Consider the following 14,781-nt stretch of genomic DNA (forward strand, 5'->3'; position numbering starts at 1 on the left):
GTTCATTCTATTGGCATTCCAATATTTTGTTGGTTTGTTATAATGCAAATAAGGAATACAGATTAAGAATATTAAAAAAGATTTTACAGAAATACATAGTAATGGAAGGGGGGGGGGGAATCTTTCCAAAATCATATGGAAAATAAAACATAGAGAAATGTAACTTGCCAAAAAAATAAGAACAACCCAATTTGTAATAAATTTGGGTTTGCTGGATAACATCAGATCATCTTTCACTCATCTTACCCTGTCTCTGGTAGAAGCCAACACTTGCTGTCGGAGATAGCTGTTGTGCCATCACAAAAGCAAAAGTTTACATTGAGTGAACATTAAACCAGAGACCAAGGACTTTTCTCAGTTGCTCCTTTCTAAATATTAATTGGGGAAACAAGCATATATCCACAGGCTCCCTGCAGCTGGTATTATCCCCCTCAGCTGCTGAACCATGCCTGCCACATTGACCTCCACCTCATAACTGCTTTTTGGCTAGTCTCTGCAATACTCTCAGGCTGCCATTTTAAACTGTTCAACCCCACTGACTTGCTGGCCACACTTAACTGTGTGACTGCCTCAAATATTGCTCATTGGATTCAACACTTGCCTGCTTGCTTAATTGTGTAGATCACCACATAATTTACTGTTTAATTAATAGATGAATCTATTGATTCTTCATCTAATTAATTCATTGCTTGATTAATTAATCAACTAATTCCCTGATTGCCTGTTTAACTGCTTACCTGAGTCTCTGCTTACCTTATTGTTTAGTTAATTCATTGCTCAATCAATTGGTTAACACATTATTGAATCAATTCGCTGCATAACCAATTGACTAATTCAGTACCTACTTGTTCCAGTGATTCTCCCCTTTCAATCATTAGGTTCATTGCACTTAGCCTCTGCTCCATCCACTTTCCCTACTTCCCCACTCACGTGCTCACCTCCTTCCTCTGCATATCCTCCTTTTCCTGCTTGCTTCTAGTGGCATCTCTCTCAACTTTAGTCCATTGTTTGTTCACTTCAACCACACCCTTCCCATTCATCTATCCTGCACCCCTCTAAAACATTAGGAAATGCAAGAACTAAGGTTTGCGAGCAGTCTCAGATCAGCCACTCGTATATGTATTATGAAAGTATCGTCCAACATCATAGTCTATAATAGAACAAAGGATATATATTTCTGGAGTCCCAATTCAATGCCTTAATAATATATATATATACAGTCTTCAAAGGGTTATACCAATATTGGTTTAATCTAAAAGCAAAAGTCTGCTAGAAAGCTAGATGCAAAGTTTCTCTTGAAAGCTGTGCAATTACCTTGAAGGATGCAGGGAGCAAGTTGTGAAAGCATTCCATGCAAAATGAATATTTTCTTTGTTCCATTATTAATAAATAGGATACAAAGTCTGAGACTGTACAGTAATAAAATTAAAATAATTTTCAGCTGAAATGCAAAGAATATACAATTGGCAAAAATAAAAGGGTTTTCTCAAAAAGAATAAATGCATTTCAGCTATGTGTCCATAAATAGGATTAATAAATAGAAATCATGTTTTTGTGGACTTTCCCATATTCAGCAAAAGAAGAATTGTATTTGTCAGTGTATTGGAAGTCTTAATTATCTAAAGATACCACAGGCCTTATAGTCCTATCATCTGTTTGGCACAGATGGGGATGGAAAGGTGGCAAACATGTATAAAATACCCCCAAAATGGAATTCTTCCCTTAAATTCACTAATGTGAGCGCTGTACAGTGGCTCATCAGAGAAATGATGTGTAGTCATAGAAACAGGAATGAGGACTCAGTCACTATGATATTAATTTTATGTATATAATTTAAATAAAAAAGTTGTCTATCCAAGGCTCTAGGTGCCCAAACACACCGTTAATAATACAGATAAAATCCCAGCATATGAATCATTTCAACATTTCGACAGCCAGACCAGCTCCTCTAGAGACTCCTTTCCACCCTTTCATCATTTCACCCTCGGCCCTCTGCAAAAATTCAATAAAATAAATGTCTTTTGCAGCATTTCCAGAAGGTCACAAAATTCAAGCTATTTTAGGTCACAGTGAGAATCAAGTTCCAGAGTCCGAGAGCTCTTACACAAGTCACCCTGTCAGCCAACCACTCTCTATTATATTGAGGGGGATCCAGCTTGAGTGCCTCTGCTGACCACAGCTATGGCACTATGTTGTATGATTCTCCCACAATGCACAGGGAGAACAAGTATTTCAAAAAGGTCAACTAAGATAAATTAAAGCTGCCAAAGGAACCTTTAAACACTATAATGAGAGCACTTATCCTTAAGAAAAAGTGCCCCAATGACCCTGTTTTGCTAATATTATCAACAAAATATTGGATAGCCTAAGAACATCTCTGCCTATTCTGCTGTTTGAATAATGGGACCTGTTGGCTTGATCTTTGCCGGTGATACTTTGTGATATGATATGTGGGGGATGCAAGTGGCATGGAGTCTTTTTGTGTTAAGTATATGTGAATTATACAATTAAGTTTCTAAACAATTAAACCTTGATTAACCCCTCCCACCCCCATTCTGTTTTATTCAAGTTCTTATACCACCGCCAATCACTGTGGTCTTTGAGTGACTAATTGACTGACTGTTGTCTGTCTTTATCTTCATTCTCCTGGGTTGGTTCTATGGAGCTTTTTCCTGCCACTGGTACTCACTGTGCTCTTACAACACTCATTCCTGGGAGTTACCAGGTACCTCTTACTAATTGCTCCTGTTTTTGTAGCATCAGGTTTTTTTTCCCCCTCTGTCTCTGACATACACCCTTATTCTTATATATAGTTATTCATCCTCCCACATTAGCCTACACACAGGCTGACTTGAGTGCAATTCACTTGTACAACACCAAGTAAATCAATGTTCCCATTTGGAGCATTGTTTTTGAGTTTATTCTTGCCTTCTCTATAAGGGACAATTGAGCAGAGTTAGCTGATGCTGTTGACTAGGGTCATGATTTATGGGTTAACTAGATGTTATTTAATGCATCCAAGGGCCAGTATTGCATTTCATAGTTCTTTTATGGTTCTTTCTTGTGGCCTATACATAAACCCTTAATAACCATACCATGATACACTTTCTATTTGTGTTTACCTAAACACAGCCAAAAACTGCAAGTTACAGAAGCGGCGTTACTAGTTTTATTATATGATGGAAAATATTAACTGTGTTATAATGAAAAAATCCTCAACTTAGGAAAAGCCACTCAGCTACTACAGTGCTGAGGTCTAGATTAAACTAGACAAACAGTTAGTTTTGTCAAAACCATTTCTTCAAACTAAATTTCACACAGATAAAGAAAAAAAATGAAATGAATAAGGAAAGAGAAAAAAAGAATGCTTAGTTGTTAGCCAATATATATTTGTTATACATATGGCATACCATGTTATTATATATCACATGAATGGTATTAATATTGTACACATATCATATATTAATGGTGGGTAGTTATGCTAAACTATACAATCTTGTGAGTTGTAGTGTGCTTTTTCCAAAATAATGTCATGCACATTAAGGTACACCCCATAATACTTTGAAACCGTTGAACTCAGGCAGATAAAAAAGCCATCAGAAACAAGATGTATGAATGTTATGTCACGGTACAGTAAGAAGCCACAGCCACAGCCCACTGACAGCTGGAATCTGGCGTCCAATACAAAGATAAGGAAGGCACAGGACAATACAGAAAAACAAGATAAGAAACCGTTACAGACTGGTGGGTAAAATCTCAGGTGATGTATTGAGTGCTTTTAACCTGTAAACAACTACAGTATGCTGAGTGCATATTTTCAAAGCAGACCTTCTATGTAAAGTGACCACCATGAGATCGCATCCCAAGAAGGGTGGTAATTATGTCTCCTTTTTATGGTGTACTACTTTGTCTGTGACTAACAAACTGACTAGGGTTGGCTATTTGGTCTCTTGAATATTTTAGTATTGAATCACAGGTATAGTCAATTTATTTGCTATACTTTATCTCAGTGGCTCTCAACCTCTCCAGATGACTGTACCCCTTTCAGGAGTCTGATTTCTCTTGTGTACTCCCAAGTTCCACTCACTTAAAAACTACTTGCTTACAAAACCAGACATAAAAATATAAAAGTGTCAGAGCACGCTATTACTGAAAAATTGCTGACTTTCTCATTTTTACCATATAATTTTAAATTAAATCAATTGGAATATGTAGTTAGGCTAGAGAAACAACATGACCAGAGGTTTATTTGGCTTCATACCCATTAGGTCCGCAACTTCCAGTGAAAAATTAAGGAAAGCAAAGAGGAAGGACAGACACAAAGCAAACAAAACAAGCAGCAAAAAAGTAAGCAATAACCCATGTTTCAAAGTCTCTTTGCATTTCATATTTTTTCAATTAACAGAAAAGCTGTTCTTACAGTCATTCCCAGTGTCTTCCATTAGACTCCTTCAAAACAAACTAAACCAAATCAATGTGATCTGGAACCAAGTCTTGAAACATGTCCCAGGGGAATGTCTGTTAAGTAAGGCACCACTTAACATGGACAAGGATATTACAGTATCTGGTCCAATGGATTTAGCCCTTTTATTTTCAACAGTGGTTTAGTATCTAATCCACTAAAAATAATGGTGCCTGGTTTTTCCAAATTTATTTACCAAATAGGTTAGATGGGTTATGTTTATTCTCTTTGGTTGTTTGCTTTGAAAAGTTTGTATCTATTATTCATGTTTTGGGTTATGTTGACTATGCCATATAACATGGTTTCAATTTCCTGACTGGAGTTTCTAAATAAAAGAATAATGACAAATAATGAACACACTTTCAGACAAATAATCACTCACACTTCAATAAATCACTTTGGGGATGCATGAGCATTTTCAAAAATAGCCAGTGGCCAAAAGAATATTTGCACATAAACAATATGGCTCCATGAATTCCTAGTGACTCAAACTCTGTACTTTTAGTCACAAAAATATTCACAAAACAGTTAAAAAAAAGGCTATTCAATCAGCTGAGCTAGTTAGTGAGAAAGAGTGATAGAGAGAGAATGTTCTCTGGTATTAACCAATAAAACAGCTGAGTCCCTCGTAAGAATTAAGACTGAATCTGTGTTTGTCCTTATCAAATATACATTTCTAGTAGTTCAGAGACCCTAGTTTTCATCTCTTGTGCTTAATCTAAACTGCAGTTTTACCCTTCCGAGAGAAACTAAAAGAGCCAATTGAGCTTTTATTGTTTTTTTTTTTCCAGTTGTAATCTGTTTGTTTAATAGGTTTTCTTTATTAGAAAGGGAATAAGCACTAAGCAGGGACATTTATTGCAGTGTAGTTTAGATGAGACCATTGATTTGTTTTATTTTTGGATCATTAAGTTTATTATTATTGCTATCCGTTTCTATTTTAACTTTAAGTAGACAGAATTCTCTACTTTCGACTTTTAATTTTATTCAATAACTTCTAGTCAATATAGCTATCTGCCATATATGTAAGACATCCATATTCAGGAACTATTGTAAGGGTTAAATGCTTTTTTAATGGGTGTATGGATGAAACAAATCAAAATTTAACTAGACAAGAAATTTCAATATCCTATTTTAAGTACCATAGTGCTTGTTTAGAGTTATTTCATGAACATTATTCATGCTGTAGCTCAGACAAAGTAGTGCCAGTGAAAATATTCACTGGCTATGATAGCCATAGCCCCCAATCATATGGAGGTAAATACAGAACTAAAATCCAGTCAACATACATGTAAGGCTGGGGTCTGTGCCAAAGCATCTCTAGCTGGGATTGAAATATGTACTTCATCTCACCTAATATCCTGAAAAAGGCCAGGCAGAGAGTTTAGAAATTGAGTATGATAGTTATAATACTTTGGACATGCTTTACTATAAATTGAGGGCTGGACAAAAGATTCACAGTGAAATGCTTTAGTGCAGTGGTTCTTAACTGTTTCCACACCAGGAACCCCTCCCATTCAGCTAGAACCTTCCTCCTAACTAGCTGGGATCTAGCCATGACTCGTCTCAATTTTCTATGTGGGAAGGATGGGGATCACGACCCCCCCCCCCCGAGACCTGTTTGTGATGCTGCCAGGGGGAGGCATGATCCCAAGTTGAAAACCCCTACTTTTATTGTAAAACTGTGCTTGGTTTTGGGAACAATAACACTATTTGTACTTTAAAAAACAGATGATGTTTACAACAACATTTCATGAGAAAAACTTTTTGTTCTTAGGATGACTGAAGACTTATTTTTACCATTAAAAAAAAATTAAAGACAACCCCGCCCCCAAAATTCTTGCTTCTCTACTTAACTATACAGGACATACATAGAACAAAATGTGTAAAGATTGATGTGGGAGTCTTGTCTGGCTGCACTTACCAAGATAATGGTTTGTTATGCAGGAGAAAAAGAAACTCAAGAGTCACATTTTGTCAAAAATAGCATGGCCATGATGACCATACAATACTCTGGTTATTGAGAGATCCTGGTGGGAAACAGGCTGCCTTATCTGCTGCCTTATACTGACATAAATAACTAGCAGTAACTCTTAAGTCTTTAGCCTCTACCTTGCTTCATTCCATCTTCCCAAAATTCCACTTAAATCCTTATTTGATCCTCCCTTTGGACTCTTCCCCGAGGGAAAAGGAGGGGGGAAAAGCTCATCATTACAGATCCAGTACTAGGGCAGAGGAGGGGTTCATCACTGGTGATGCAGCAAATGATGATTGCCTCCTGTCTCATTGATATTTCTTCCATTACCAGGCCTTTAATAATGGGATGGGCCTATTTTTTTTTTCAGAGGGTCCCCAGTCATCCAGGGCATGTTCCTGGGACTCTGGTGGCCAATCATGATAGAAAGCAGCATGAAAACAAGTTTTAAGTGATGGAGTCCACTCTTATCTGGGCTGTCACTTGCTATTCTCTCATTGGAAAGATTTGTCATTTGTTGCTTCCGTATACCTACTAACGCATGTGAAACCCTGCATGGCTCCCTGTTCTGAAGCGATGATGAAATAGGAGAATCTTGAATTGACAACTCATACAGATCCCAAAGCTAGAAAGGCAGGAGAGTCCAGAGGATGACAGGTGGAAAAACCTTAGTTCTATTCCTAGCTCTGGCTCTAGTTTGGTGTGTGACCTTGGGCAAATCACTTATGAATAATCTCTTTGGGCTTCAGTTTACATCCCCTGCTGTAAAATGTGGACACTCCTTTGTAAAAACACTTTGAGATCTATGAATGAAAAGCATTATACAGATGCTTATTATTAAGAATTTGGAATCAAACTGTATATGTTTTTGGTTACTTGCCTCCCTCATTGATGTGATGTATAACTATATATAATCAATTATGAATAGGTGATTGTCTGTGTTGCTCTCACTCTGGCTACCTTCTTCCCCCAAGCCAAAATTTTCAAAATGGCTGCTATCCTACATCCATGCAAAATTCTGAGTGCATGATCATTTACAAGTGCAAACATTAAAGCAAGCAATAGATTTTGCAAGACATAATCAAGTACTTTTCTTCCAAAGGTCATAATTGAATCCTAGTTTAAAAGATTAGCATGATCTACAGAAGCCTCATCAGTGACTCACACACAGTACTGCAGACATACACTGTAGAACAATGGGCATATCTGTATCTCATAAGCATGTGAACTGGTAACTAGAGCCAAATTTTACTTACAGGGAAAGAGATTAAAAACTGAGATTGTGCTGTATTGTCAACTTCTCTGCAGTTCCAAGAGTAGGTTGTCCTGGCTCTGCTTCCATGCTAAGGGGCTCTGTAGGGAAGTGTGCAATCAGAGTCAATCACCAGACAGACAGCCTAGAACAAGTGTGCCTCTCTATTTTAGGAGCAGCCTGCTTTCTCTCTCTCTACTGTTAGGTTCTTGTGTGGTGTTGTTCTGAATTCTCAGAAATAAAGTAGTGTTATGTTGCCTTCCAGCAAGAGTATTTTATGTTTTATCTCGCTTATCTCTTTGTATGCTGTGAAAACATAAAGATGAATATAGGCTATTGACCACCATTCTGATCTTGCTGATGCAGTCACACAGGACTGAAGTTTGGTGCTGCATTGTTGTCCCCATAAATATGAACAGTGTTTTAGTAAATGGAGAACGTTTAGCTCTCTAGCAACTTATAAATAGCAATAGTCAACCATTTTAAAAGGTGTTACATATGGGCATAATCTGACACGGTTCTGAGTTTCTTAAATTCCAAGTGCTTAGATAGAAGATGCTCAACACCTTGCTGTGTTAGACGTGTTTCTCCTCTTTTCTTTTTGCCTGTTTTGTTGCTAAATCTGTCCATCATCTCTTTTTATCTCTGTCTCTGAAGCTTTGGAGGGAGAGTAATGATTTGATCATAAATATGTTCCAAAAGGTTTTACATGTCAAGGGAAACTGGAAAATTTTGGCTTTTGATAGGTTCAGAAAAATGAACCCTCAGAATCCCTTTTGTTACTTGTTAATTTTTTTTAATTGAAAATAAAAAGAACATCATAGTCTTGGTGTTATTCTATGAAACTGAAGAATGTTGTGGGAATGACTTCAGATATCAGAGAATGGCTGAGCATTCTCACACAATTTTGTAAAAATTCACACAACTTGTTTGGTTTGCACTGGTGTCTAATGGCTAAATGTTAATGTTCCAAAAATATTAATTTATTGATATCTGTCTAATACGTTACATTTCTTTGCTCCTCAGCACACCACACACACACATATGCAGTAGCAATGACCCAAAATGCATATTTTTGGAGATCCAAGTTTTCTACATGTTAAAAGTTCAGTTCTGAATATCATTCTGCACTCCATTTTCATCCTCCCTCCCTTAGCTGCCCCTGGGCTCACCCCTCATATGAAAGAGGGGGGAAAAATCAAATCATTGAGTGAGAACATTGTTGCCTTGCAAAGTCAGGGCCTAATCCAAAGCACCACTGAATCCATTGATTTTGATGGGCTTTAAACCAGGCTTTAGTGCCAATAAGCATTGGATGTATGAATTCCCAAATTGGTGGTGTGATTTTCAGTCCAGGTCCTCCTCTCCCCGCCCCCCAAGCCTCACACTGAAGAACTTACCAGGCAAATGGAAAATAGAGCACTAGTATTTGAGAAGCCTGTCACCCCCCCACACACACACACACACACTCCCCCCCATACACACACAATTCACAGTCCAGGCAAAACAACTCAGTGAATTTCTACTTTACGTAATGACTACACTTTCATCTTTCCCAGAAGGAAAGGAGTTAACGTACTTGTTTCTCAGCAATTCATTAGTTAAATTTCATGATGTTATTTAAAGTGTTAGGACTATGATATGAAAGTAACTAGAAGCAATTGTTCTAGCTTGGTATTAGAAGGGTGTCCATAAATTGTCATCTATAGCAGCCATCTTATTAAAAATAATTGTGCAATTGACTTAATCTAATTACCTTGCTCTGCATTCTCCTGATATGCACTCAAGATGACTTATACTACATATACGGAAAGAAGAGGAACAATTAAAGATGTCTTTCTATAGTCATAGCTGTGAAAGGTGAGGCTGAATTGTTTTCATTCTAATTTAAAGGCTCTAGAAATCCAAATAAATGTCAAATTATTTCCATATTACTTAGCAATGGACACTGTATCAGAGTATTGTGTGTGTTTATATAGTGTCACATTGCAGAGAAGATCAAACTAGAAAGGAGAGACTGAAGTTGAGATACAGCTTTGATGGTCATTTTAGATGGAAGCTGAACCAGCTCATAGATCTTTTGAGAGAGCTTTTTTCACATCTCACATCTTCATTATCCCATAATGGACAGGATGTTAGCTAGTGTAGTGCATAGAAGACTTGCCACTATTGTACTTTGTCTGCACTTTGTCACCATATGTAAAGCCCCTCTGATAAATTGTCTTTTTTATTCCTTTGGTGCACAGTAAATAAGTATATTTTCAAAATGGAAAGGAAGAGAATGGGCTGTTTGTTAAATGGTTTTTGAATTGGTCCTGCCCATTAAACACAAGTATGCTATTTTCTACTCTTGCTTTAGAAGAAATTGAGTGCTTCCATTTCATATAAAAAGTAATAATAAAAGTTGGCATGGCCACTCAACAACTTGGGCTTCCGATAATGGAACTACTCCATTGTAAAGGTTGCAATCTGATTCTTGTCACTGTTGTTCTAGGCAGAAATTGTCATTAAAGCAAGTGGCATCAGGATTCAGAATTGGAGGAGGCGGTAGAGGGAGATATGAACATTTAGAAAACCCAGGTGGCAAAATAATAAGGATGAAACTGAGTCCTCAATAAAAACAGATTAATTGATTTGACTAAAAGCACAGTACTGTCATTGGGAGCCTCCTCCCCGTCTTGTTGAGTGGCCCATGCTGGTTCATTTTACTATGTCCTGTGCAAAATGGAATCACTCAAATTCTTGTACTCAAATAGCTGAAGACAGACTAATTGCACTGCAAAGGTAAATTTGATACAACAGTCCTCCAAGTTCGTGAACTTGCTTGCTATCACTTGAAAAAGACAATAGGCTGGTCATCATGCTGCTACAAGAACATCTGTTCTTATGTTGATTAAAGCAGGAGGAAGTACATTTTCAAGTAGCACGTGTAAATGAACAAAAATACACTCCTTCTGAACGAAAGATTCACCTGTCAACCTGCCAAATGCCTTTCTGATATCCAAAAGGAGAGATCCAAGAGACCTATTAGTACAAAGTAATTAAATTATGGTAGGTTTTATTAGTTTAGCAAAAATCAGACTTCTATAACTTCTGCTTCATCATTCTGTATTTCTGGTTAAAATCATTCCTCTGCATGGGAGTTCTTTGCTAGCAGCTCTCCCTGTTGCTAGTGCAGAAATCCATGGCTAAACAGGAGGCTCATGACTTGACAGAAGAAAAGAGGCTTCTAGTATGGTTCACTCATTTTCAGCTCTTCTTTTCTCTCCAAACTTCTTACTTCTTTTTGTGATAGATTGAGGCAGGGCTGGTGTTACTCAGCACCGAGCATCAAAGTGAGAGTTTACTACTCAGTTCATATGTTATATGTTTTGTGTGACAATAATCTCTTTCCTCCTCTGCCATATCTGCAGTGCACTTTGTTTTGGGGAGAAAGGCGTTAGTGGAGATGGAGCTGGTAACAAACAGGTTGTGCTAGCAGCCCCTAAGGTGCTCTCACAGCAGGAACTCAGCATATTGTCAGGCTATCTGTGCCAGATCAGGGAGAGTGTCTGGCATGGAACTTCAGGCAAAAACACCATGAAGTAATATATAAAGCGCTATTACATAATTTCTGCTAATAAAGTAGACGACTACTTACTACTCTGGGTGTGGTTGCAGCATGACCATATACAGCAGCTGGCTCGATTACACCCTGCTTCCTGACTGTCACCACAGCTTTATGTTTTTTTATTCAAGTGAATGCAGCAAGTACTTTTTCTTCAGTATTCATTCAGCTTCAGCTCAAAACTTAGAGAGGGGCCCTACTGAAGCCAAAACCAGATCCATCCTTTAGACACACAAAAAAGAGAACACCTTATTTTGTTTGGGCTGTTGATCGGGTTGTCATGTGGGACAATGAGCTGTATTCCTCGATCTTGCAGCACCTCTGTTTTGACTCTAACTAGTGCACAATTCCAGATAACAAACATCTTCCACACTGCAGATCTTCTTTGTTTGCTTGTTCCTTGTAAGCACAGACATCACAAAATTTAGAGATAGTAAATACCTAAAATTCATCCTCCATTTTCTACACTACATTTTTCTAGTGCTTTCCCGGCCTTGTTTTAATTGTGCCAAGTAATGGGCCCTTTTACACTTCCCTGGGGAGACTCTAATAGTCTAATACATTTCAGGATCAGGAATTTTTTGTTGGAAGTTTTTGAAAGATACAAAAAAACCCAAGCAAGACAAAAAACAGATATCCTATCTGTTCAGTCCTTGCTTCAACAAAAATCCAAATGACATCTATGAGAATTTTGCCAGCCAGTTTTGCTCAACTATTGCATGATTTCTTAGCCATTTTAAGAAATCACTAGCAAGGTTCTATATGATTTATATGAAAACCATTGGAATGGATTGTACCCAGGGATCAACATGAAGGGCCAGATCCACTATTAATGGGACAGAGGTGCAACTTTCACCTCTGCACCAGTGAGGACCATTGTGCCCTATTAAGTAGTCATCCCTTTGTATTGGTAGGCAGTGTTTCTACTCAGTTCAACTGAGGGAAGGCAACTTCAGTTTAACTGGGAGCTCCGTAGGAGCCCAGCCAGTGGCTGAACCTACACATCCCTAGTAATGTCCCATCCACTTTTCAGGCTTCATTAACTGTCTCTGGGCTGTCCCCTAGTAGAGAGGAGATTACATTAGTAGTTAGACACTGACTCTTGAATGGATTTAGTGTAAATTATTTTTAAGAACACTATATTATTCTGTTCTGTGCTGAATTCTCTACATAAAGCATTCAGTGGGATGAGATTCAATAAATAAATTGGGGTAGCTTCAGGCTAGCCATCTGCAGGAAAAGATGGCTGTAAGTTGCATCTAACCCATCACATTCTCTAGGGAGAACTGTTTGGATGAAGAGTTATCCACATATATTGGCTTAAAATAATGCAGAACTCATTGTCTGTATCCAGGCAGGGAGAAACACAAGAATTTGTTTTCACAAAGATGAGAGGTTCTATTACAGGTAATAAGATATCACGGATATTTAAGTTCAGTAACTCCATTTTAAAGGGAATATGTGTCATGGTTGAAAAACAAAAGATGGGGTGGTTCCGGAAATGGAGCCTCTTGCCTCAGGGTCATTTGTTTGAATGTGGCCCAAGGCAGTATGACAGCAAGTCAGTGACTAAAATTTGGTGCTGCTTAATGATTGTTCAACTGCCTTATGGGGAATGAGGCAGTAGTCGAGGGCATGAGTTTCCACATTTAAAAACAAGAAAACAGCACCATCAAAACTGCTGTTCGGTGAGCAGTTTGGCACAGAGGCCAAGTCTCTTCAGATCCAGGATAAATTTGATTAGTGGGGTAGTTTGCAGTTGTCCCATTCCAAGTGCACTAGCATGAATACAAAGACGCAATGGTTTCTCCCCAGTAGTCAATACTTTACATGTACCTACATTAAAATTAATCTGCCAACGTGTTGTCCAAACACACACATGATTAAATACAATGAATTGTGTTGGAAATTAATCCCTTACAGTAAAAATATATAATTTAGTCCTTGTCACACATTATCATAACAGTGACAAAACTCATTAAATGAGGATTTGGGCAATTGAGAAAGAACTGTTCAATGGCCTGCACATCACATTGTATGTAGCTTAACAAATACCTGAGCATAAGTTACAGCGGGGCTTTTTTTAAGAAGGATTTTGGAATACTCATTACACCAGATTCTAGACCTGACTTCGTTCCTTTTTCTACTCCTCCAATATAGGAGGAATCCCAAAGTGGCATAAATCTGATATAGGAAGGCTCTATGCCTCCAGTTCCCCAACAGGTGTAAGGGACACATTCTTAGGCAATCTGGGCATGTCCAAAGAACACTGTTCTGGCCGTTCTAGACTGGCAAACTGTCCTTTGTGGGGGACATAGCCAGACGTGCACTAGAGCAACTCCTACAGATTGCTCTGATATAGTAAGTAGGTAGGAAGGAGGCAGACGTACAAGCAACCCCAGCATAAGTGAGCCACAAGCATCCCTTACAGCATCTCCCACGGTGTTGCATTCAGAGGATCTAGGCCAGTATTGGCTATGTGAACAGACATGATCTATCATTCTGGTATTATAGAATAAAGCCTTTTTAGTCTTCAAATCATCAAGCCTAACATTTTGATAGGAGGCCAGATCCTATATGGGACAAATATGGTGAGTGGGATGATGTGCACAGAAGGCAAAAAATATACCAGAGTAAGTGGCAGCCCTTTTTTCCCTACTATTCATCAACAGCTGTCACTAGTATATCTCCGGTGCAGAAGTATGATTAGCACATTTTACAACTATTAGGCAAGAGATCCATTACATACTGAATATACACCACAGGCAGCCAACATTAATTATATATGTTCTTATTTATTCCTCTGTGGCAGCTGCACAATCATTTCTGAGGCATAGCAACAACACAAGGGAGGTACTTTTATTGGTTTTCTAAAAGAGCGGCATAGATGATTTATAGAAGTAACACAAATATCAGTCCAAATCACTTGGGCCATAAATGGTACCCAATATATTTTAAAGAAAGAAGAGATTTCAGTTGTAGTGTGTGTGTGGGTGGGTGGGGGGGTGTTGTTTTACTCAACAATAAACAACATTTTAAACAAATCTAGGCAGACTGGGAAAGTACATTAAGCTACAAATAGAGAAAGAGAGGCGTTCCAAAGGTCTTCTCATCTTCTGCTTACTCATTTGCCAAAAAGGATCTAGCAAATGAGATAACTCCCATGAGGCTCTGTGGTGGAATACCTAAAGAAAAAGATTTTTTTTTTCAGGCATTTGGATTTTCTACAACAACAACAAAATGTTATTTTTGGCAGAAAGCAATTTTTTCTGTAACACCACTTCTCCTACAAAAGACAGTTGACAGAAAAAAAAAATGACTAGGCCTCACATGGAGCCCTGTAGTCTGTTCTTGTAGGGAGAATGGACTCTTTGATTCAGTAGGCATGATACCACTACTTACTGTGATCCCATGAGAGAGACTCCTCTATTTCTATTAGCAGACTGGAGCAGAAGCACATATAGCGTGGACAGGAATGCTGAATT

The sequence above is a fragment of the Trachemys scripta genome, chromosome 1 (genome assembly GCF_013100865.1).
Source record: "Trachemys scripta elegans isolate TJP31775 chromosome 1, CAS_Tse_1.0, whole genome shotgun sequence".
Taxonomy (NCBI): Eukaryota; Metazoa; Chordata; order Testudines; family Emydidae; genus Trachemys; species Trachemys scripta.